Raw genomic sequence first — 25,709 nt, forward strand, 5'->3', positions numbered from 1 at the left:
CTTTATTTTGGGAGAGAAGGTGGATTTGGGCAGAGAACGTGGATTTCCCCAGAACGTGATTGTAGACGGCTGGTGTGAGTTCGGGAATAAAGAGTTGCTGTTTGAATCTACAAGCTGTGTGGTGGCTCGTGATTTTGTGCCCAGCCAGACTGCGGCATTTGTGCCCAGCCAGACTGCGGCACCACATGACAGTTAAAATAGATCATAGTATGAGTTATAATGGCCTAAAATCTTCAACACTCATTAGGCAGTCCCTTCTGCTCCATAACAGGGGCATCTATCTCACCTCATCCTTCATGGCCTGTTTGCATCCTCTCTCACAGCACCTATGAGCTCTACATGGGCTCCGTCAGCAGATACGCAGTACTGGTGGTGGCACAGCCTGGTGAATGGATTAAGCACTTTTAGGTCAACATAAAAGAATGTCACTAAAAATACTTACAATGCCATAAGAATTAGCATCACAAAAAATAAAATAGATAATCTCAGAGGGGAGGGGAAGGATAGCTGTGCTGGGGGTTCTGGCACTGGGTAATGCTCAGGAGCTCACATGTGGGAGATGCCATTGAAAAGTTTAGAACTAGGGAAGTGAGGATACATTCTAGGAGATGTGGAGGGCTGTGGCCTAATAGTTTCTTGACCTCCTGCCTCTATTGTTTTGGACCCTGAATTTATATTGCTGCCAGGAAAGGTGGCTCTCTTTCAAAGGATGGGATGGCAGCTTGGAGCACCATATGTACTATCTATCTATCTATCTATCTATCTATCTATCTATATATCTATATATATACGTATATGTACATTATATATATATATATATATATATATATCAAGTGGAAGATAATAATGTTCAATATCCACTGACTTTCTTATTGGCAGCTAAGCTTCCTCCTCTTCTTGAAGGTTCAGTGGCCACGGGTGGCTCCATATCTTCCTGTGTGGTCAATGCTGGTGTAGGACCAACATATTTGGTGACACTCTAAAAAGAGTAAGGGATTGTAGATAGTGCTGTATGTGGGGGTGTGACAAGAGGTGGGGGATATCCCAGGAGGCTTGAACTATGTAGATTTAACTCAATGTAACTTTAAACAAATTTGAAAACAGCCTATAATTTCACAAGCGTGACCCAACATTGGCTTATGATCTTCCATATATTATTACTTCATCTAAAAAATGAAGTAAATTCAACCGCCTGCTCACAGGTCAGTTGCCTTCCAAAGGTGCACCTCTAAGTGGGTTGACTTTAATCTCAGAATATATTTCTGCATGGAAATCATGTCAAATGCCTTCCTGGCTCCCAAAGTTTAGGTACTGCTCAACAGCTTAATTTTACCCCTGGCTTATCCTCCTCACCAACTTTACTTTACCAGATGCAAACCCAAGGTTGTACCTAGTTCTGCACCCTGCTCAAGGTCACCCAGTTAAGAGGGATCTAAATCCAGCTCTACCCAATCTGAAGTCTTCACTTCTCCTCACACTACCCCTTAGCCAGACAAACTTGCTTACTTCTATTTTTCCTTTCTTGATAATCTCTTGGAAGAAGCCAGTGTTAGGCTAAATTTGGTAGATCTAGGAGGGTATTTTCCCAGTAGGCTATTTTTCCTACAAGTCCAGGTATGGCCATTCTGGCTGTCCCCAGCCTGCTGCAATGTACTGGGGCCTCACACCACTGCCCAGAGACCCTGTGCCCAGATGACCCTATGTCCAGGACACAGAGTCTCCTCAGGGAAGAGTGGAGGAGTAGGGGAAGGAGACACCATGGAAAGTTCAAGAGAAAGGACCAGAAGGTTCTTCCAGGGCTAGACTCCCAGAGCAGCCAGAGATCCCTCTCTATCTTGTCCTACAAGATCAGGTCTAGACCTGGCCAGCAGCTCCCAGGCTCTAACCCCACCCTCTCACCAGTGAGCTGGACCCACCTAGCCCCACCCACTGCCTGCTGTGAGGACTGCAGCCTTTATTTAAAGTGCTCACTTGTTTATTTGGATGAGTTCCCTGAGTTAGAGCCACAACTCCTCAAGGGTCCTGAGGACTGGTAGCTGGTCCTGGGGTGACAAAAGGCAGGCAGCATGCAGAGGAACTTGGTGAGGTGACTGTAATGGAGAATGATCAGTTTCCCAGCTCTTATACATCTTGAGCAGAGAAGCATCCTTGGGATCATTTCACTGCAATGGCACCATCATGAAATGGTGGCATATGGTGGCAAGAGCAGCATCCAGCTGTTTTGGGCATAGGGCATCAGGCCTCAAAAGTCAGGAGTTGAGTATTGGCATGGGGTGTGGGTGACTGTGGTGGTGTCAGCATGCAGCTGTGATTTGGGAGTTCCTTGCTTCCTACTCATGGTGGCGCTGACAGTGGAAGAATCCAGAAACAGTGGTTGTAACAACAGATGCATCCAGCCATGAGTGTTTTCATCTGCCATAGTGACAAGGGTCTGGCTGCAGTTGCAATGAAGTTGGCCCCAGTACTGAGTGTCACTGTCTAGTATCCATGTTAAAGTCTGGTGGCAGCAGGGTGTAGCTCCAGAGTCTGGCAGGGGCGGGAGCAACATGCAGCTGCATCAGGGGTCCAGCCTCAGTATAGGGGTTGGGCACCAGGTGTGGGGTGGGCAGTGTTGGAGTCCATCTGGAGTTTGGAAGTTTGAGTGCTGCACAATGGTGGTGGCACCATAAGAGTTCAGAAGCAGGGGCAGCAACAACAGGCAGTGTCCAGCAGTGAGAATCTTCATCCTGCAGAAGTAACTGGGGTCCGGCTGCAGGGCAGTGAAGGTGGCATCCAGTAGCCATGTGGGGAGTCTGGTTGGCCGCAGCGAAGAGCTCCAGGCTGGCATGTCAGCAAGGGCATGGGATAGTGGGTGTCAGAGTGAGAAGGTAACCGGTAGCTGGGATGTCCTCTGTGGTGGAGGCTCCAGGCCCTGGTCTTGCTCCTGGTCGACTGGCCTGCTCAGGAAGAAGCACGTGGGAGGCAGTGGTACCCAGGCAGCTGCCCGGGACCTTATGCTGCCCACATCTGCCATGTCTCGCTCTGGCCATGAGCCCACTGGATGTCTGCTCACCCCATCACCTGATATAGCCTCTCTACTGAGGAACTAGGCTGTCTGCTAGGTTGGGGCGGTCTTGGGAGAGAACCTCACCATACCCAGCCACATCCTGCATGGACTGTGGGTGCAGAAAGCAGAGGTCCTAGGACATCGTCACCCCCAAAGTGCATTTCTGTGGCTGGGGGTGGCAGAAGACCAAGACAGAGAACTCGTTGCCCTTAGACTCCCACTGCCACCTGTGCCCTCCACCCTTGTCCTGCCCCAGGGATGCACTTGGAGGGTGAGGATTTTCTAGGCCCCCCCACCTCCCACCTCTGCACTCTGCTACCACAGCCAAGGGGAGATGTAGCTGGGGAGGGTGGGTGTCTTCTCCCAAGGCTGCCCAGCTGGCAGCAGGCCTACTCATCCCTCAGAGGCTGCAACTCAGGGAGGGGCAGGGTGAACTCAAGGATTAGGTGAGCAGCCTGGTGGACTCCAGGCCAATGCCAGGCATTGGTGGAATGGGCAGCATAAGGTACTCAGCAGGTGTCTGGGTACCACCAGCTCCTGCGCCCTGCTTCGTGAGCAGGCAGGCCCTACCAGGAGCAATGCCAGTTGCCTGGAGGAGCCACTGCAGAGGCCATCACAGCCTCTAGTCGTCCTCTGACTCTGAGGCCTGCTGTCCCAAGCTTTCACCATCACCGCTAACAGAGCTCCACACTGCGGCCACTGGAGTCCCCACAGGGCCACCAGTGATGCCGCAGCCACCATCACTGCACTGGGACCAGACTCCTGCCACTACCAGAGGATGAGAATGCTCCTCTCTGGATGCCTGGCTTGACGTTGCCACCTACAGACTCCTTGGTTGCCTTTGCCACCGCTGCCATAACTGAACTTCAGACACCAATACCTCCACAGATTCCAAACGCCAAGGCTTCACTGCCCAGGCTCCTGCCCATGGCTGTCCTCCAAGCCTGAGGCCAATTCTCCATCCTGCCACTGATACATCTGGGCTCCTCAAACTGCCTTAAGACACCTAGGCTCGCTGTTTCACATTCTCCCCACACATGGATGCTGACACTGCTCCTGGTCACTGGGAACCTCCAATGGGAAACCCTGCTGTGGAACGCTGAGGTTGGCTTCTATATGCTTCAGTCCCAGAAACCAGACTTCTTTCACAGCCACTAGATGCCTTTGCAGGTGCCACCTATACCTCCAGGCTTGGGAAGGGTCCAGCACATGCCCTTCCATGCCTGCTGCCTGTTCATATCTGTCCGTGGAATAAACCATTGATTGGGTTAAAGCTCTCAGAACTGAATCATTTCACTGATAATCCTTGTATTGGCTCGCCCATGAGCTTCTGGGGACACCTACTACCTAAAGCACAACACATCTTCATCGAATAGCTTAGCAAGACCTTCTAGATGACTTGCAAGAGCTTCTACATCAGCACTTGTTTCTTTGCCTTGCACTTTTATTTTATGGAGAGGGGCCTCTTGCCAAAAACATAATGGACCAAACTCTGGCACCTTCAAACTTCTTCTGCAGCTTTCTCACTTCTCTTGTCAGTATAACAATCTAAAGTGATGGCCTTATCTGGATTTGGCTTCATCTTCATAGAACGTGGGTTGTTTCTTCTTTTCTTCAGAATATAAAAAGTTTTTCCAGATCAGCAATAAGGCTGTTCTTGCTTTCTAGTCATATACATATGCCCTGGAGCAGCACTTTAATTTCCTTCTTGAACATTTCCTTTGCATTCTCAGTGTGACAAAGTAGTGTAAGAGTCACAGCTTTTTATTTGAAGTGCAAAACGTAAGAAGACTCTTCTTTTTATTCAAACAATACAGACCATTACTGAGTCATTAACGGTTCTAACTTCAATATTGTGTCTTGAAGAATAAGAGGATGGTGAGCCATGATCTGTGGAGCAATAAGAATGTACATATTAAGGTTTTTATCTTATATGAGTGGGATTTGTAGTGCCACATGACAGTTAAAATAGATCATAGTATGAGTTATAATGGCCTAAAATCTTCAACACTCATTAGGCAGTCCCTTCTGCTCCATAACAGGGGCATCTATCTCACCTCATCCTTCATGGCCTGTTTGCATCCTCTCTCACAGCACCTATGAGCTCTACATGGGCTCCGTCAGCAGATACGCAGTACTGGTGGTGGCACAGCCTGGTGAATGGATTAAGCACTTTTAGGTCAACATAAAAGAATGTCACTAAAAATACTTACAATGCCATAAGAATTAGCATCACAAAAAATAAAATAGATAATCTCAGAGGGGAGGGGAAGGATAGCTGTGCTGGGGGTTCTGGCACTGGGTAATGCTCAGGAGCTCACATGTGGGAGATGCCATTGAAAAGTTTAGAACTAGGGAAGTGAGGATACATTCTAGGAGATGTGGAGGGCTGTGGCCTAATAGTTTCTTGACCTCCTGCCTCTATTGTTTTGGACCCTGAATTTATATTGCTGCCAGGAAAGGTGGCTCTCTTTCAAAGGATGGGATGGCAGCTTGGAGCACCATATGTACTATCTATCTATCTATCTATCTATCTATCTATATATCTATATATATATATATATATATATATATATATATATATATATATATATAGATATATATATATCAAGTGGAAGATAATAATGTTCAATATCCACTGACTTTCTTATTGGCAGCTAAGCTTCCTCCTCTTCTTGAAGGTTCAGTGGCCACGGGTGGCTCCATATCTTCCTGTGTGGTCAATGCTGGTGTAGGACCAACATATTTGGTGACACTCTAAAAAGAGTAAGGGATTGTAGATAGTGCTGTATGTGGGGGTGTGACAAGAGGTGGGGGATATCCCAGGAGGCTTGAACTATGTAGATTTAACTCAATGTAACTTTAAACAAATTTGAAAACAGCCTATAATTTCACAAGCGTGACCCAACATTGGCTTATGATCTTCCATATATTATTACTTCATCTAAAAAATGAAGTAAATTCAACCGCCTGCTCACAGGTCAGTTGCCTTCCAAAGGTGCACCTCTAAGTGGGTTGACTTTAATCTCAGAATATATTTCTGCATGGAAATCATGTCAAATGCCTTCCTGGCTCCCAAAGTTTAGGTACTGCTCAACAGCTTAATTTTACCCCTGGCTTATCCTCCTCACCAACTTTACTTTACCAGATGCAAACCCAAGGTTGTACCTAGTTCTGCACCCTGCTCAAGGTCACCCAGTTAAGAGGGATCTAAATCCAGCTCTACCCAATCTGAAGTCTTCACTTCTCCTCACACTACCCCTTAGCCAGACAAACTTGCTTACTTCTATTTTTCCTTTCTTGATAATCTCTTGGAAGAAGCCAGTGTTAGGCTAAATTTGGTAGATCTAGGAGGGTATTTTTCCTACAAGTCCAGGTATGGCCATTCTGGCTGTCCCCAGCCTGCTGCAATGTACTGGGGCCTCACACCACTGCCCAGAGACCCTGTGCCCAGATGACCCTATGTCCAGGACACAGAGTCTCCTCAGGGAAGAGTGGAGGAGTAGGGGAAGGAGACACCATGGAAAGTTCAAGAGAAAGGACCAGAAGGTTCTTCCAGGGCTAGACTCCCAGAGCAGCCAGAGATCCCTCTCTATCTTGTCCTACAAGATCAGGTCTAGACCTGGCCAGCAGCTCCCAGGCTCTAACCCCACCCTCTCACCAGTGAGCTGGACCCACCTAGCCCCACCCACTGCCTGCTGTGAGGACTGCAGCCTTTATTTAAAGTGCTCACTTGTTTATTTGGATGAGTTCCCTGAGTTAGAGCCACAACTCCTCAAGGGTCCTGAGGACTGGTAGCTGGTCCTGGGGTGACAAAAGGCAGGCAGCATGCAGAGGAACTTGGTGAGGTGACTGTAATGGAGAATGATCAGTTTCCCAGCTCTTATACATCTTGAGCAGAGAAGCATCCTTGGGATCATTTCACTGCAATGGCACCATCATGAAATGGTGGCATATGGTGGCAAGAGCAGCATCCAGCTGTTTTGGGCATAGGGCATCAGGCCTCAAAAGTCAGGAGTTGAGTATTGGCATGGGGTGTGGGTGACTGTGGTGGTGTCAGCATGCAGCTGTGATTTGGGAGTTCCTTGCTTCCTACTCATGGTGGCGCTGACAGTGGAAGAATCCAGAAACAGTGGTTGTAACAACAGATGCATCCAGCCATGAGTGTTTTCATCTGCCATAGTGACAAGGGTCTGGCTGCAGTTGCAATGAAGTTGGCCCCAGTACTGAGTGTCACTGTCTAGTATCCATGTTAAAGTCTGGTGGCAGCAGGGTGTAGCTCCAGAGTCTGGCAGGGGCGGGAGCAACATGCAGCTGCATCAGGGGTCCAGCCTCAGTATAGGGGTTGGGCACCAGGTGTGGGGTGGGCAGTGTTGGAGTCCATCTGGAGTTTGGAAGTTTGAGTGCTGCACAATGGTGGTGGCACCATAAGAGTTCAGAAGCAGGGGCAGCAACAACAGGCAGTGTCCAGCAGTGAGAATCTTCATCCTGCAGAAGTAACTGGGGTCCGGCTGCAGGGCAGTGAAGGTGGCATCCAGTAGCCATGTGGGGAGTCTGGTTGGCCGCAGCGAAGAGCTCCAGGCTGGCATGTCAGCAAGGGCATGGGATAGTGGGTGTCAGAGTGAGAAGGTAACCGGTAGCTGGGATGTCCTCTGTGGTGGAGGCTCCAGGCCCTGGTCTTGCTCCTGGTCGACTGGCCTGCTCAGGAAGAAGCACGTGGGAGGCAGTGGTACCCAGGCAGCTGCCCGGGACCTTATGCTGCCCACATCTGCCATGTCTCGCTCTGGCCATGAGCCCACTGGATGTCTGCTCACCCCATCACCTGATATAGCCTCTCTACTGAGGAACTAGGCTGTCTGCTAGGTTGGGGCGGTCTTGGGAGAGAACCTCACCATACCCAGCCACATCCTGCATGGACTGTGGGTGCAGAAAGCAGAGGTCCTAGGACATCGTCACCCCCAAAGTGCATTTCTGTGGCTGGGGGTGGCAGAAGACCAAGACAGAGAACTCGTTGCCCTTAGACTCCCACTGCCACCTGTGCCCTCCACCCTTGTCCTGCCCCAGGGATGCACTTGGAGGGTGAGGATTTTCTAGGCCCCCCCACCTCCCACCTCTGCACTCTGCTACCACAGCCAAGGGGAGATGTAGCTGGGGAGGGTGGGTGTCTTCTCCCAAGGCTGCCCAGCTGGCAGCAGGCCTACTCATCCCTCAGAGGCTGCAACTCAGGGAGGGGCAGGGTGAACTCAAGGATTAGGTGAGCAGCCTGGTGGACTCCAGGCCAATGCCAGGCATTGGTGGAATGGGCAGCATAAGGTACTCAGCAGGTGTCTGGGTACCACCAGCTCCTGCGCCCTGCTTCGTGAGCAGGCAGGCCCTACCAGGAGCAATGCCAGTTGCCTGGAGGAGCCACTGCAGAGGCCATCACAGCCTCTAGTCGTCCTCTGACTCGGAGGCCTGCTGTCCCAAGCTTTCACCATCACCGCTAACAGAGCTCCACACTGCGGCCACTGGAGTCCCCACAGGGCCACCAGTGATGCCGCAGCCACCATCACTGCACTGGGACCAGACTCCTGCCACTACCAGAGGATGAGAATGCTCCTCTCTGGATGCCTGGCTTGACGTTGCCACCTACAGACTCCTTGGTTGCCTTTGCCACCGCTGCCATAACTGAACTTCAGACACCAATACCTCCACAGATTCCAAACGCCAAGGCTTCACTGCCCAGGCTCCTGCCCATGGCTGTCCTCCAAGCCTGAGGCCAATTCTCCATCCTGCCACTGATACATCTGGGCTCCTCAAACTGCCTTAAGACACCTAGGCTCGCTGTTTCACATTCTCCCCACAGATGGATGCTGACACTGCTCCTGGTCACTGGGAACCTCCAATGGGAAACCCTGCTGTGGAACGCTGAGGTTGGCTTCTATATGCTTCAGTCCCAGAAACCAGACTTCTTTCACAGCCACTAGATGCCTTTGCAGGTGCCACCTATACCTCCAGGCTTGGGAAGGGTCCAGCACATGCCCTTCCATGCCTGCTGCCTGTTCATATCTGTCCGTGGAATAAACCATTGATTGGGTTAAAGCTCTCAGAACTGAATCATTTCACTGATAATCCTTGTATTGGCTCGCCCATGAGCTTCTGGGGACACCTACTACCTAAAGCACAACACATCTTCATCGAATAGCTTAGCAAGACCTTCTAGATGACTTGCAAGAGCTTCTACATCAGCACTTGTTTCTTTGCCTTGCACTTTTATTTTATGGAGAGGGGCCTCTTGCCAAAAACATAATGGACCAAACTCTGGCACCTTCAAACTTCTTCTGCAGCTTTCTCACTTCTCTTGTCAGTATAACAATCTAAAGTGATGGCCTTATCTGGATTTGGCTTCATCTTCATAGAACGTGGGTTGTTTCTTCTTTTCTTCAGAATATAAAAAGTTTTTCCAGATCAGCAATAAGGCTGTTCTTGCTTTCTAGTCATATACATATGCCCTGGAGCAGCACTTTAATTTCCTTCTTGAACATTTCCTTTGCATTCTCAGTGTGACAAAGTAGTGTAAGAGTCACAGCTTTTTATTTGAAGTGCAAAACGTAAGAAGACTCTTCTTTTTATTCAAACAATACAGACCATTACTGAGTCATTAACGGTTCTAACTTCAATATTGTGTCTTGAAGAATAAGAGGATGGTGAGCCATGATCTGTGGAGCAATAAGAATGTACATATTAAGGTTTTTATCTTATATGAGTGGGATTTGTAGTGCCACATGACAGTTAAAATAGATCATAGTATGAGTTATAATGGCCTAAAATCTTCAACACTCATTAGGCAGTCCCTTCTGCTCCATAACAGGGGCATCTATCTCACCTCATCCTTCATGGCCTGTTTGCATCCTCTCTCACAGCACCTATGAGCTCTACATGGGCTCCGTCAGCAGATACGCAGTACTGGTGGTGGCACAGCCTGGTGAATGGATTAAGCACTTTTAGGTCAACATAAAAGAATGTCACTAAAAATACTTACAATGCCATAAGAATTAGCATCACAAAAAATAAAATAGATAATCTCAGAGGGGAGGGGAAGGATAGCTGTGCTGGGGGTTCTGGCACTGGGTAATGCTCAGGAGCTCACATGTGGGAGATGCCATTGAAAAGTTTAGAACTAGGGAAGTGAGGATACATTCTAGGAGATGTGGAGGGCTGTGGCCTAATAGTTTCTTGACCTCCTGCCTCTATTGTTTTGGACCCTGAATTTATATTGCTGCCAGGAAAGGTGGCTCTCTTTCAAAGGATGGGATGGCAGCTTGGAGCACCATATGTACTATCTATCTATCTATCTATCTATCTATCTATCTATATATATATATATATATATATATATATATACATATATATATATATAGAGAGAGAGAGAGAGAGAGATCAAGTGGAAGATAATAATGTTCAATATCCACTGACTTTCTTATTGGCAGCTAAGCTTCCTCCTCTTCTTGAAGGTTCAGTGGCCACGGGTGGCTCCATATCTTCCTGTGTGGTCAATGCTGGTGTAGGACCAACATATTTGGTGACACTCTAAAAAGAGTAAGGGATTGTAGATAGTGCTGTATGTGGGGGTGTGACAAGAGGTGGGGGATATCCCAGGAGGCTTGAACTATGTAGATTTAACTCAATGTAACTTTAAACAAATTTGAAAACAGCCTATAATTTCACAAGCGTGACCCAACATTGGCTTATGATCTTCCATATATTATTACTTCATCTAAAAAATGAAGTAAATTCAACCGCCTGCCTCACAGGTCAGTTGCCTTCCAAAGGTGCACCTCTAAGTGGGTTGACTTTAATCTCAGAATATATTTCTGCATGGAAATCATGTCAAATGCCTTCCTGGCTCCCAAAGTTTAGGTACTGCTCAACAGCTTAATTTTACCCCTGGCTTATCCTCCTCACCAACTTTACTTTACCAGATGCAAACCCAAGGTTGTACCTAGTTCTGCACCCTGCTCAAGGTCACCCAGTTAAGAGGGATCTAAATCCAGCTCTACCCAATCTGAAGTCTTCACTTCTCCTCCCACTACCCCTTAGCCAGACAAACTTGCTTACTTCTATTTTTCCTTTCTTGATAATCTCTTGGAAGAAGCCAGTGTTAGGCTAAATTTGGTAGATCTAGGAGGGTATTTTTCCTACAAGTCCAGGTATGGCCATTCTGGCTGTCCCCAGCCTGCTGCAATGTACTGGGGCCTCACACCACTGCCCAGAGACCCTGTGCCCAGATGACCCTATGTCCAGGACACAGAGTCTCCTCAGGGAAGAGTGGAGGAGTAGGGGAAGGAGACACCATGGAAAGTTCAAGAGAAAGGACCAGAAGGTTCTTCCAGGGCTAGACTCCCAGAGCAGCCAGAGATCCCTCTCTATCTTGTCCTACAAGATCAGGTCTAGACCTGGCCAGCAGCTCCCAGGCTCTAACCCCACCCTCTCACCAGTGAGCTGGACCCACCTAGCCCCACCCACTGCCTGCTGTGAGGACTGCAGCCTTTATTTAAAGTGCTCACTTGTTTATTTGGATGAGTTCCCTGAGTTAGAGCCACAACTCCTCAAGGGTCCTGAGGACTGGTAGCTGGTCCTGGGGTGACAAAAGGCAGGCAGCATGCAGAGGAACTTGGTGAGGTGACTGTAATGGAGAATGATCAGTTTCCCAGCTCTTATACATCTTGAGCAGAGAAGCATCCTTGGGATCATTTCACTGCAATGGCACCATCATGAAATGGTGGCATATGGTGGCAAGAGCAGCATCCAGCTGTTTTGGGCATAGGGCATCAGGCCTCAAAAGTCAGGAGTTGAGTATTGGCATGGGGTGTGGGTGACTGTGGTGGTGTCAGCATGCAGCTGTGATTTGGGAGTTCCTTGCTTCCTACTCATGGTGGCGCTGACAGTGGAAGAATCCAGAAACAGTGGTTGTAACAACAGATGCATCCAGCCATGAGTGTTTTCATCTGCCATAGTGACAAGGGTCTGGCTGCAGTTGCAATGAAGTTGGCCCCAGTACTGAGTGTCACTGTCTAGTATCCATGTTAAAGTCTGGTGGCAGCAGGGTGTAGCTCCAGAGTCTGGCAGGGGCGGGAGCAACATGCAGCTGCATCAGGGGTCCAGCCTCAGTATAGGGGTTGGGCACCAGGTGTGGGGTGGGCAGTGTTGGAGTCCATCTGGAGTTTGGAAGTTTGAGTGCTGCACAATGGTGGTGGCACCATAAGAGTTCAGAAGCAGGGGCAGCAACAACAGGCAGTGTCCAGCAGTGAGAATCTTCATCCTGCAGAAGTAACTGGGGTCCGGCTGCAGGGCAGTGAAGGTGGCATCCAGTAGCCATGTGGGGAGTCTGGTTGGCCGCAGCGAAGAGCTCCAGGCTGGCATGTCAGCAAGGGCATGGGATAGTGGGTGTCAGAGTGAGAAGGTAACCGGTAGCTGGGATGTCCTCTGTGGTGGAGGCTCCAGGCCCTGGTCTTGCTCCTGGTCGACTGGCCTGCTCAGGAAGAAGCACGTGGGAGGCAGTGGTACCCAGGCAGCTGCCCGGGACCTTATGCTGCCCACATCTGCCATGTCTCGCTCTGGCCATGAGCCCACTGGATGTCTGCTCACCCCATCACCTGATATAGCCTCTCTACTGAGGAACTAGGCTGTCTGCTAGGTTGGGGCGGTCTTGGGAGAGAACCTCACCATACCCAGCCACATCCTGCATGGACTGTGGGTGCAGAAAGCAGAGGTCCTAGGACATCGTCACCCCCAAAGTGCATTTCTGTGGCTGGGGGTGGCAGAAGACCAAGACAGAGAACTCGTTGCCCTTAGACTCCCACTGCCACCTGTGCCCTCCACCCTTGTCCTGCCCCAGGGATGCACTTGGAGGGTGAGGATTTTCTAGGCCCCCCCACCTCCCACCTCTGCACTCTGCTACCACAGCCAAGGGGAGATGTAGCTGGGGAGGGTGGGTGTCTTCTCCCAAGGCTGCCCAGCTGGCAGCAGGCCTACTCATCCCTCAGAGGCTGCAACTCAGGGAGGGGCAGGGTGAACTCAAGGATTAGGTGAGCAGCCTGGTGGACTCCAGGCCAATGCCAGGCATTGGTGGAATGGGCAGCATAAGGTACTCAGCAGGTGTCTGGGTACCACCAGCTCCTGCGCCCTGCTTCGTGAGCAGGCAGGCCCTACCAGGAGCAATGCCAGTTGCCTGGAGGAGCCACTGCAGAGGCCATCACAGCCTCTAGTCGTCCTCTGACTCGGAGGCCTGCTGTCCCAAGCTTTCACCATCACCGCTAACAGAGCTCCACACTGCGGCCACTGGAGTCCCCACAGGGCCACCAGTGATGCCGCAGCCACCATCACTGCACTGGGACCAGACTCCTGCCACTACCAGAGGATGAGAATGCTCCTCTCTGGATGCCTGGCTTGACGTTGCCACCTACAGACTCCTTGGTTGCCTTTGCCACCGCTGCCATAACTGAACTTCAGACACCAATACCTCCACAGATTCCAAACGCCAAGGCTTCACTGCCCAGGCTCCTGCCCATGGCTGTCCTCCAAGCCTGAGGCCAATTCTCCATCCTGCCACTGATACATCTGGGCTCCTCAAACTGCCTTAAGACACCTAGGCTCGCTGTTTGACATTCTCCCCACAGATGGATGCTGACACTGCTCCTGGTCACTGGGAACCTCCAATGGGAAACCCTGCTGTGGAACGCTGAGGTTGGCTTCTATATGCTTCAGTCCCAGAAACCAGACTTCTTTCACAGCCACTAGATGCCTTTGCAGGTGCCACCTATACCTCCAGGCTTGGGAAGGGTCCAGCACATGCCCTTCCATGCCTGCTGCCTGTTCATATCTGTCCGTGGAATAAACCATTGATTGGGTTAAAGCTCTCAGAACTGAATCATTTCACTGATAATCCTTGTATTGGCTCGCCCATGAGCTTCTGGGGACACCTACTACCTAAAGCACAACACATCTTCATCGAATAGCTTAGCAAGACCTTCTAGATGACTTGCAAGAGCTTCTACATCAGCACTTGTTTCTTTGCCTTGCACTTTTATTTTATGGAGAGGGGCCTCTTGCCAAAAACATAATGGACCAAACTCTGGCACCTTCAAACTTCTTCTGCAGCTTTCTCACTTCTCTTGTCAGTATAACAATCTAAAGTGATGGCCTTATCTGGATTTGGCTTCATCTTCATAGAACGTGGGTTGTTTCTTCTTTTCTTCAGAATATAAAAAGTTTTTCCAGATCAGCAATAAGGCTGTTCTTGCTTTCTAGTCATATACATATGCCCTGGAGCAGCACTTTAATTTCCTTCTTGAACATTTCCTTTGCATTCTCAGTGTGACAAAGTAGTGTAAGAGTCACAGCTTTTTATTTGAAGTGCAAAACGTAAGAAGACTCTTCTTTTTATTCAAACAATACAGACCATTACTGAGTCATTAACGGTTCTAACTTCAATATTGTGTCTTGAAGAATAAGAGGATGGTGAGCCATGATCTGTGGAGCAATAAGAATGTACATATTAAGGTTTTTATCTTATATGAGTGGGATTTGTAGTGCCACATGACAGTTAAAATAGATCATAGTATGAGTTATAATGGCCTAAAATCTTCAACACTCATTAGGCAGTCCCTTCTGCTCCATAACAGGGGCATCTATCTCACCTCATCCTTCATGGCCTGTTTGCATCCTCTCTCACAGCACCTATGAGCTCTACATGGGCTCCGTCAGCAGATACGCAGTACTGGTGGTGGCACAGCCTGGTGAATGGATTAAGCACTTTTAGGTCAACATAAAAGAATGTCACTAAAAATACTTACAATGCCATAAGAATTAGCATCACAAAAAATAAAATAGATAATCTCAGAGGGGAGGGGAAGGATAGCTGTGCTGGGGGTTCTGGCACTGGGTAATGCTCAGGAGCTCACATGTGGGAGATGCCATTGAAAAGTTTAGAACTAGGGAAGTGAGGATACATTCTAGGAGATGTGGAGGGCTGTGGCCTAATAGTTTCTTGACCTCCTGCCTCTATTGTTTTGGACCCTGAATTTATATTGCTGCCAGGAAAGGTGGCTCTCTTTCAAAGGATGGGATGGCAGCTTGGAGCACCATATGTACTATCTATCTATCTATCTATCTATCTATCTATCTATATATATATATATATATATATATATATATATGTATATCTATATATATATATATATATATATATATATAGAGAGAGAGAGAGAGAGAGAGAGATATCAAGTGGAAGATAATAATGTTCAATATCCACTGACTTTCTTATTGGCAGCTAAGCTTCCTCCTCTTCTTGAAGGTTCAGTGGCCACGGGTGGCTCCATATCTTCCTGTGTGGTCAATGCTGGTGTAGGACCAACCTCTGATTTTGAGGGCTATTTCTCCTCCTTCACAGGGAATGTGATAGCATGCTCCCCCAAATGTAAGCAAGTAAATTGGGCCACAGCTGCTCGAGGCAATTATATCACTTGATATGGTGCTAGAGCTGCAAGAGAAAACACCCAACGTGACTGAATTTCCTTGGGCCTTTCACAATTCACCCCAGAACCCTGCCTCTGAGAATACTCCTGGCCCTCCTCCACAATTGGCCATCTTCCCAGACTAGGTTCCACCAGCTGAAGGATGTTAGCATTGTGTGTCTTGGGAACATATGGCAGATCCCAGGGGAACCAGCTGAGATTCCTCTGCACACACCATCAGTCATCTGCCCCAGACCCCATCATCAGAGAGCTCAGACTTACAGGATCTGTGTTCTTCAGCTGGGGAAGGACATGGAAGTTCCCCTCTGATTCAGGCATAATGACAAACAGGAAGGTCCTGAAAAGCTTCAGGTTGTCCAAGTCTTGGGACCTCAAAAATATTCTGGATAGAGGTACAGCTGCATTTTGATGATTGAGCAGAGGGTTCTGTGGAATGTGGAGTGAAACAGGGAGTCATGATGGACAGGGCCTCTCTTTTAACTGGAACCTCCCAAGGTCCCTGCATCATGGGTTCCCAAAGAGTAGCCAGGCAGTTCCATGCACCCGATCAAAAGGGCAACCTGTGAGGCACATATGTGTGTAAGCGGCTCCCCACACTTGCTCTCCGGTCTCTGTACAAAAAAGCATGGGCAACCCAGGTTTGGATTGGCGGTGTTGGGGAGGGTTCCTCACAGGGCTTGGCTCTGAGGCCCCAACCAATACTCTGTTCCTTTGGTGCCCAGAATCAAATGCACCACCATATGTTCTTTCTACGGGGTAAACCCCCAGAGTTGAGTCCTCTGCTGGAAATCACACAGGGTGGAAATTGGGGTTTGCCCAGCCATCATTTATAACAGCTCCCCATGAAACAGGAGCCCTCCTGACTAGCCCAAAGACCACTCCCTTCTTTCCTTGAAGCTACTCCTCACAAACATCTGGCTGCAGGTTTCTATACCTAGAGATGGTGAGGAGGCTGACACCTCTAACATCCTGTGCCCCTCATCTGCCAAGATGGCTGGTGGGCTTGACTAACTTCCTGACAATATTGGAACTCCAGGAGGACTAGAAGGTTTGTCTGCATTGATTCCTAAATAATAGGCCAAATGATGGCCCATGGTGGTGCTACACATACACTTGAGTGATGACTGAGCCAAGCCACCTACTGCCTAGCTATTCAGAGCCAGGACCCTATTCGTTTCTCCCCAAGTGTCCCAGTTCTGACTACATGCAGGTTGGAATGCTCCCAGATGCAATCCACAGACTCCAAATTTGGAAATTGTTTTTTCCTGAAGCCTCAGAATTGTAAGGCCTGAGGCAGAGAACTTTCTCACAGGGAGGGGATATGCCCACAGGGTAAGGCCAGAGGCACAGGCTGCCTATAGTTACACAGAACCAGGCCTGAGGCAGACACTCTTTGGGCTCATCCTACTCGGTTTTCTAAACATCCAGGCAGGCTGCTCCTCTGAAAACACTACTTTCCCCAGAGCTGACTGAGTTCCCAGAATTCCCAGCACCAAGCAGGAGATGGCCATGTGCCAGGGCATGGAAGCAATACACATCTTTTACACAGCAGCTCCAGCACCTTCTGAGGAATGTCCAAATTTTGGAGGAATACAGTCCCTTTCAAGAATTGAAGACAGTAGCTGCTGCATAGTAAGTGTGCATACATTGGTTTTAGTAGCACCACCTACCACTGTGTTTCTGGCCCATGCTCAGGGATATGGTTTCTTCAACTCTTCATGGTAACTCAATGAGATGGGTATATCCCCCCTCTATAGATGAGGAAACTGAGTCATGGTCAGATGAAATGACTTGCCACAGAATACTCAGCTAGAAGTGCCAGAGTGGGAATTCAAATCCAGGCTGTCCCACACCAAGTCTTGAAGAGAGTACCGTTATTCACTCATAAAACAAACCCCTAAGGGTGCCGCCTGGAATTGAGTGCTTCCTGTGTAAGCCCAAAGATTCATAGTACCATGCAATGTAGGTGTCACTTTTACCATTCCCAGGTTTCCAATGAGGCTGCTGACCTGGGAAGGCAAGGCCCATCAGGCCTGTGAGGAGACTGCACTTTGCATCAGTGAAGCTCCACATGGATTCAGGTTGCTCTGTCCTGGTGGCCAATGCACCTGCTTCCTCAGATCACAGCCAGTAAACGTCATGGTCTTGGCCAAAGGTGGGTTCATGTCATTCTACAACTGTTCATTCCCACAGAATGTACATCAGCAAGAGTAAAGAATAAGGTAAGTTCCAGACTGTAGGTGACAATGATGTTGGTTTTTGAACTGGAAAAAATGTGCCTCTCTGGTGGGTAGTGATGGGGACAGAGGCAGAGACTGTGCAAGGATGGGAGCATTTGGGAAATCTCTGATCTTCCCCTCAATTTTGAGCTTAAAAATGTTCTAAAAAGTTATCAAGTAAAAAACAAGAGGAGGAAGAAGTGTGCTTTATCACTGCACTGGGAGAGGCTGAGGGCAGGCAACCAGAGCTTGGGGCAAACAGACCCAGCACCTCCTTCCCAACCTGCCTCTCTCCAAGCTCAGCACAGCATGGCCTTCAAGGGGCTTCAGGGTCTTTATAGAGAAGCTGTCTGATGGTGACAGCTCAGAAGCCCTGCCTGACACCTTCTCAGAAGGCCTTGATGGGAGACTCAGATTTAGGGTGGCCCACCTCTCCCTCTCTGTCCCTGGGCTGTCCCTACTTATCTCCATTCCACCCCTGCTCCCTCAGAGGCTGCCAGCTGCTTGCTGCCTGATCACCTTTAAGCTGCCCTTCCCACTTCTTGGCCCAGCAGCTCCTGTCCATCAATATGCTCTCAGCTCTCATGACACTTCCTCTGAGAAGCCCATTCTGACTGCCACCTAGGAACACCCTGACCCTCTCTCTCCTCTGTTTCCTCAACCATTTCTGAATTCATCCTATTTCTTCATCAGTTTACTTGTCCTTGCTCAGTCTCTCCTTCTAGACTGTGGGCTCCAAGAGGGTAGGGGGCCTTCCTTGTGCTCACTGTTGTCTCCCCAGCTCCCCCAGGATTGGAAAGGAGGGCTTGGGAGCTGTGGAAAAGTCATAGGGTGAGGATATAATGAGAAGTGGGTCAACTGCAACCTGAGGGAGGGCCCTCACCATATCCTGCCATCCTGGTCCCCTGATCTTGGCCTGCCAGCCTCCAGATCTGTGAGAAATCAGTTTCTGATGTTTCAAAGCCACACAGTTGAAGGTCGTAGTTACAACTGCCTCCACTGATTCAGACCTGGGCAATGTGAGCCAGGCTTGGGTACTGCACTCTGGACACTTGGAAGTACCCAGGAAAGCTGAGGATGCTCTCTCCATGCAGCAAGTTGGTGTCTGTTTGTACAATATCAGGGTCTGCTCACCTGATCCAGTGGACACCTGGCAAATAGTAAGCCTGCAGGCAGCACTTAGGACGAAAGAGAGGCACAGGGGCAAAATCAGCCACCTCTACTGCAAGGGGCTGTGTTCTAAATGCAGCTGCTCTCACCCCTTCAGTGGGGACATCTGTGGCTTGCCTGCTTGGCTTTCATCTCCCTGTCTCGTCATTTACCCTTGAATATTTTTGGTGACTCTTTTCTTTCTCTCACACAATGATTCAGCCCCTCCAGGCTTGACCACTGAGATCAATCCATCCCACCATGATGGGCAGAAAGAAGCAGTGACCCAGGCTGGCCCATGACATTCACTATCATCTTAGGACACTGTCTTTTCCTCCAATACCAAACTAGAAGATTGTGTCTCTAAAGCTGCTGGGCAACATGCCACCACCCCCAGAGACAGGGTGGGCAAAGAAGGCTTGCAGGGAGATGGAGAGAGGCAGTGTCCTGATGATGACACTGCAACCTCTGGATAAAGCTGTGCCTGAATCTGTTGTGTTCAGCCCACAATTCCCAAATATGTGAAACAAAGCAATCCACTTGTCAGTCTTTCTTTCTCCTGTAAAGTTATGCTTGTTTACTTATTGATCTAGCGAACATTGTTAGGGTTTATCCAATTTGAAAGGTGGACCACTTTGCTGCTTCATAGCTGTGTGGCCTTGGCTCAAGTCCTTAAACCCTCAGAGCTTCAACTTCCTTGCTAATAAAGAGGAGTTGCTACTTTCACCTACACAAGAGGAAGTCAGCCTTGTGGATTATATGAGACAAGGCAAAGCACTTAGGATTGATGTTTGATGAACTGAAGATTCTATAATTCTAGTCTACTAATTAAGCATAATTGACTGAAGAATCACTACAGGGAATGCTTTCAAAGACCCAAGTATCACTGAGTGTCTGACTCCTCAGAGGTGACTAGCTATAAATCCAGAGGCTGGACTAATCTCCACCATGGCCCAAGAGACAGTAAATGGGAAGCAGAGCAGCAGAAGTCTGTTTGTCATTCTCCTGTGTAAGGTGGTTAAGATGATGGGACTCTGCCTGCCAAAGGAGCAGTCCACATACCTGAGACCCCCAAGAAGTGGCCTCTGTCTCTTGGTGGTGGTGGCTCTGGGTAATGCGAATGTGTGGGTGCAGGAGGGAGACTTTCCTCTCCTTTGCTGAACACTGGGCCCTCTTTGGCAGGCCCACTCAACATGGACCTCCCCAAACAGGCCTACCTGTCCCCAGGAGCTTGTCTCTCCTTTAAGGCCCCCTCACTGAGACCCACACAACTGTTCCTGCAAAACAGGGGGTCCCAACCACTCACCTCAAGGTATGCCGCCAACCTGGAGGATCTTCACACTGCATCCACCCCTGCACACAGCTTAAAGACACCACAGGTACCCCATACCTTCAGCCCCAGAACCCTAAACTCATGGGTCACCCCTCCAGCCCTCCAGAGGTAGATGCTCATCCTGGGTGAGCCTGCCTACAATGTGGCAGCTCCTGTCACCAGGGAGCACCCCTCCAAGAACCATTGCCCCCACCCAAGTTGGCTGTGCCTTCCCAGATGTGCGTCCTGCACCTACCTTCTTCCTCAAGATCAGCGGTAGCTTCAATACTCTGCAGCAGCTTCTGCCTTATGCCGGGTCTTCATCTCTAGGGGACAAGCCGGTGGGCATGGGTGACCACATGGTAGAAGCATTCTGGGCTGTCCACTCCCCAGCCCACCTGGACCTTCCTTACCTGAGGGAGCAGCAGCCCTGGCTCTCACAGCATCCTTTGAACAGAAAGGGATGGGGGACCCTTGCGAATATGTGCCTGGTAAGGGCAGTGTGTTTGGTCTGCTACAACTCAGGTGGGCATGGGTAGAGCCAGGGACTGCCAAGTTCTGAACTCAGAGCCAGGTGCCTCCCACTACAGTTGAACCATTCACTAGGAGGGCACCATCACCTAAGATCAGCTTGGAAAGTGTTGGAAAATTTTCCTGGAGACAAAAGCCTTCCTCAGGACCTGAGGATCTCCTCACCTGATCCACGCTGCCCTCACATGGACTCATACCAGCATCACAGAGCAATGGTGCAGTAGCTTAACCACAAGAGGACTCTGCTTCCTGCAGTGTCACTTCAGGCCCTCTACTGAGGAAGCCGACATCATGCACTGTGTAAATGGGAAATGGTGTAAAAGCCAGGCTATGGTGGAGGAGCAAACACTGAAGGAAGGAAGGAAATAAAATCAGAGCCAATATTAATGGACCTGACAACAAACATAACAACACTAAGGACCAATGAAACAGTTGTTTCTTTAAAAAGGTAAACAAGATTGATAAGCCCCCATGCTAAAGTAACCAAGAGAAAAGGAGAGAAAAGCCAAGTTTATAAAATTAGAGATTAAAAAGGTGAAATCACCATAGATATCAGAGAAATCCAGTGGATCATTAGAGACTATTTTGAAAATTTGTACTCCAATACATTGGAAAACCTAGAAGAAATGAATACATTTCTAGATAAATAGCATCTACCAAAAGTGAATCCAGAGCAAAAGAAAACCCAAACATACCAATGACTTGTAATAAGATGGAAGGCTTTGCATTACTGTCTCTAACAAAGAAAAACTCAGGGCTGGATGGACTCCCAGCTGAGGTCTACCAAAAACCTTTGAAGAAGAAGTGATGCCAAAACTCCTCAGATTACCCCATGAAATACAAAGGGATGGAACACATTCTAAATTTATAAAGCCAGCATCGCACACATACCCAAACCAGATAAGGACATATCAAGGAAAAAAACCTACACATCAACATCCCCAAAGAACTCAGATGCACAAATATTGGATGTACGTTTTCTCTGATATGCAAAAAAATAAAGAACAAAAAGGAAAGGAAATGTGGGAAAGATGAGTAGAGAAAAGGGACCAAGTGGTAGGGGTAGCATAGCTGAGCCATACTGCATCAGTAAAAATATGGGGAAAATGATAAAGATCACTAGGAAATCTGGATACTAACCCCAACAACTGAGACAACCAGTCATTAAGGGAATGGAACAGCTCTCAAAAACGGAGAGGTATCACGTTTCACATAAAACCACTGTTTGCTTGTTTTGGGGGGTGGAGAGAGAGGGGACTTGTCAATTAGCCTACCCTTTAATATAGAAAAAATGCCACAAGATATTTGTTTGATGACATCGGAGGAAGACCTAAAAGAAACACCAACACAAGTCTTCACAGGTGTCAGCCTTCTGAGGCAGGCAACATGGCTCTCAGTAAATTAAGTGTCCTGGTAGAAATGTGAAGTGATCCAAATCAAGCTAAAGGAGAGCTGGAATCCTAGAAGTGATGACCCAACCAACAGCTGCTCCTGGATACTACATTCCCCCACCCCCACTTTTGTTAGTAGTTATGACCGTTTAATTTTCCCTCATGAAATTTATAAAATAGGTGCAGAATAACCATCTTAGTGTATTCTACTGTGATTAAGTTTTTTGTTCACACAGAAAACACTCTACTACCATCCCAATTCCACAAAGTGGGAAGATGTGCTCAGGGGACACTCTTCCTCTGTCAAAGCAGAATGACACCAATGCCTCAAGAATATGTTACACCCTTGAAGTATTTTTTCCCTAGGTTCCAAAAAAAGTGAGTTTTCTTTTCTTGTTCTTCCTGGCCCAGGTGTTCTGATGCCAGGCCTGCACTCTCTTTTAAGATGTTTGTGATGGTGATTGACCCAAGACTCACAAACTGCACAAAAGATCAAAAAGAAGAGGCCACCTCAGAAAGGGCAAAGTGTGGGCAGTGGGACCCCTAGTCGATGTGACAGATGATGCAGACCCTTCAAGACCAAGGAAGTGGGTGACAGGTGGCAGCTCGTACAGCAAGTGTGAGTCTTCCATTTACACTTATAGTTGGGGCACTAGATCAGGGGCCAGCATCCCTTCAACTCAAGAAATATTTTGAATAGGCCAGAAAAGGGGATGCTTTATTTTGCAAGAATGCATCTATAGGCCAAGGCACATGGTCTCCTTTGGAGTGATGGTTGCATTCCACATCTTTGGGGAGCCCAATCTACTCGGTGGAGAGTCCCACAAAAGTCATGTAGTGTACTAATACATGAGGTGGATCTCTCACCCATTCAGCTTCTCCTGTCAGTAGCCATCTGGCTCCATTACCTACTCCATTGCCTTTGTCTGGAGTGGTGTCGAATCCTTCTCTTTCTAGAAGAGACATATTTTCTCTTCTCAGCCTTGATTTTTAACATCTCAGGATTCTCCTGGTTAGAAGGGGGAAGGAGGCATTTTCGGTTGAGCATGGCAGCATTCCCCCCTGATCTGAGCCAGTTAGGAAACTGCTGCCAGGTACTTTGAATGGCTGCCTGAATTTTCCAAGTTAGTCAGTGGCCAGCAGAGGGAGCTCTCTGAAGTCCCAGCCATCTACCTGATGATGGAGATCAGAAACTGAGAGCCCAATCTGTAACCAGGTGGAAAGAAATCTGACCTGGATTGAGGGAGAGATAGAGAAGGTCAAGAGGAACAGTAATTGAACACATGAAAGCTTGGTATGTTCCATCTGGGGCTTGTCTCCTGAACAGACATGTGAGATTTGTAGAGGGGTTGTCAGCTAACCAGGGACTGTGGATTCCCAGGATGAGCAGGACAATCATCTTCTGGTGGTGTCCTTCCTCTTCAGATGTGGTGAATGAGGGTTAGAAATGTGTGAGTGAGTGGTTAGGAGAAACTCATGAGGGCCTGTCCACTTATCCATGAGTTGCACTTCTGATCTCTGGCTTTTCTATGTCTTAAGTAGGATTGAGTCTCCTGCCTAGAATGTATGAGAAGGGTCCTGAGGAGATGGGGTTGTCCTAGAAGAAGGAAATTCCTGCATGGAGGTCAGAATTAGTTTCAGCAGCTGTAAAGAATATTGAGTGCTGTCTTCATATTGTCAAAATGGAGAATGCATTCTTCTTAGTGAGGTCTGAATGATCTCATAAGGGTTCAACTGCAGCCCCATTCTGGGGACAGACAGGATGTGGAGCTGGGCAGTAGGTAATATCATTTCCCATATCAATCTAGTTTCCTGGCATAATTAGTCTTCAGTTATTTTGTGACACACACCATGGAATTGACTGCGTTCTTTGCCTTGTTCATCCATTGAAGGAATTTCACAGACACAAATAGTGAAAGGGTGAGGGCAAAGTGTCAGATTATACAAAAACAATATAAAGAAAGCAGAACTCCTGCATGGGTGTGGTCCCAAGAGAGGGTTGCCAATGAGTGGCAATTGTCTCAGGTTTTATAAGGATCTAAGGGTTAAGAAAATAAGCCTCCAGCCCACTCTTGGTAAGGCATTCAGGGACAATGTGCACTTCATGTGCCATTTCTTCCCCTCATGTTATGGTCACTGTGTTGAAGTTTATCCCTTTTTAACAGATGTCTCACCCTTTGTTTGAAACTCAGCCTTGCATCTGTGGTCTTTCTATTCTGTTCCACTGTCGTCTTTCTGTTAGGAGAAACTTGACCTTGGTGAGTGCAAGTCTCCTATCTGCCTACCCAGCTCTTTCCCTACCTACATTTTAGGGTGTGAGTCATATTTTGAGTGTTCCATGTTGATTGAGACTTCAGGCATCACACAGTCTCCAAAGAACTCCTCAAGATTTACTCAACTGGTGAATTACTTTGGAGACAAAGGTGAGAACATAATTACATTGAAGGAGTCACCTATACTCTCCCTGTGGAAGCTGTCTCCCAATAGTCGCCCTCAGGGTGCTTCTGAGCCCCTTTCCATTCAATTTTCTACCAGTCTTGGACATTTAGGTGAAGTTCATTGTCAATATTCAAAACAATATGGCCCTCAAATTGGGCCCACTATTGTTGGCAGCTCTTTCATTTTCAGTCTCTTTTGGACACAGAATTGGCATCTGAGTCACATCTTTTTTCTGTCATAAGCATTCCAATTCCTCAGAGGAGCAGTCTGGATAATTGCATACACATATCCGTTCCAAAATGAGATCTTAAGGGCCAAAACCAATGTCCATCAGTGCTCAAGAAAACCTCTTCTAGTGGTAGGCACTTCCCTACCAACTGCAGGAGGAAGTAGAGAGGCATGACCCACAGACCCTTCTGTCTACATCACACCACAGGAACACAAGAGGCTCCCCACTCTCTTCACAAACAGAGAACTCCATGCCTTCACACTGTGGAACTCAATGCCCAGGGTCAGTCCTCACTAGTCACAGCTAGAGATGCAACAGGGAATAGAGGCAATGGAGTGCATCTGGAGTGAAACTCAACACCACACACCAAACCGTCCTTAGCCGACTGCACCAGGAGAAGGCAGATGATAAGAATGGATCCAAAACAAGTGTGAGACACAACTGGGCATGGCAGTGCCTGCCTTTAATCCCAGAAGATGGGAGGCTGAGGTAGGAGGATTGAAATTTCAAAGCCAGCCCCTGTTGTAACACAGTGATGCCCTATTCAAATTGGTGATAGCTTCCCTCAAAATGAAAATGAAAAAAAGGGCTGAAGATGTGGCTGGCTCAGGGCTTAAGCTCCTCTGTGTTCCATCCTAGATTATAAATAAATAAATAAATAAATAAATAAATAAATAAATAAATAAATAGCAGAGACACATCCATCTCATCGGCAGTGCAAATTTAGCACAAATACAAGAAATTTCACAATACAAGGCAACCTGACACCTCCTACATTCTATAATGTTCTTGGCACAGATGCCAAATATTTGAACTTGCCAGACAAACTATGCAAAACATTAATCTTTTAAAAATATCAATGGAATCTGAGAGAATTC

General features: G+C 48.1%; 1 long non-coding RNA gene across 1 annotated transcript; it reads left to right on the top strand.

Annotated features, from left to right (window-relative positions):
* Positions 1-810: 810 nt before the first annotated feature.
* LOC124096649 (uncharacterized) lies at positions 811-21,266 on the top strand. The gene is made up of 2 exons (XR_009227345.1): positions 811-17,193; positions 17,550-21,266. It is a non-coding gene; the product is annotated as an uncharacterized LOC124096649 (long non-coding RNA).
* Positions 21,267-25,709: the final 4,443 nt, after the last annotated feature.

This window comes from Marmota monax, unplaced genomic scaffold (genome assembly GCF_021218885.2).
Source record: "Marmota monax isolate L192 unplaced genomic scaffold, Marmota_monax_Labrador192_F-V1.1 WCK01_AAM20220418_F8-fsc00548, whole genome shotgun sequence".
In the NCBI taxonomy this organism is placed as follows: domain Eukaryota; kingdom Metazoa; phylum Chordata; class Mammalia; order Rodentia; family Sciuridae; genus Marmota; species Marmota monax.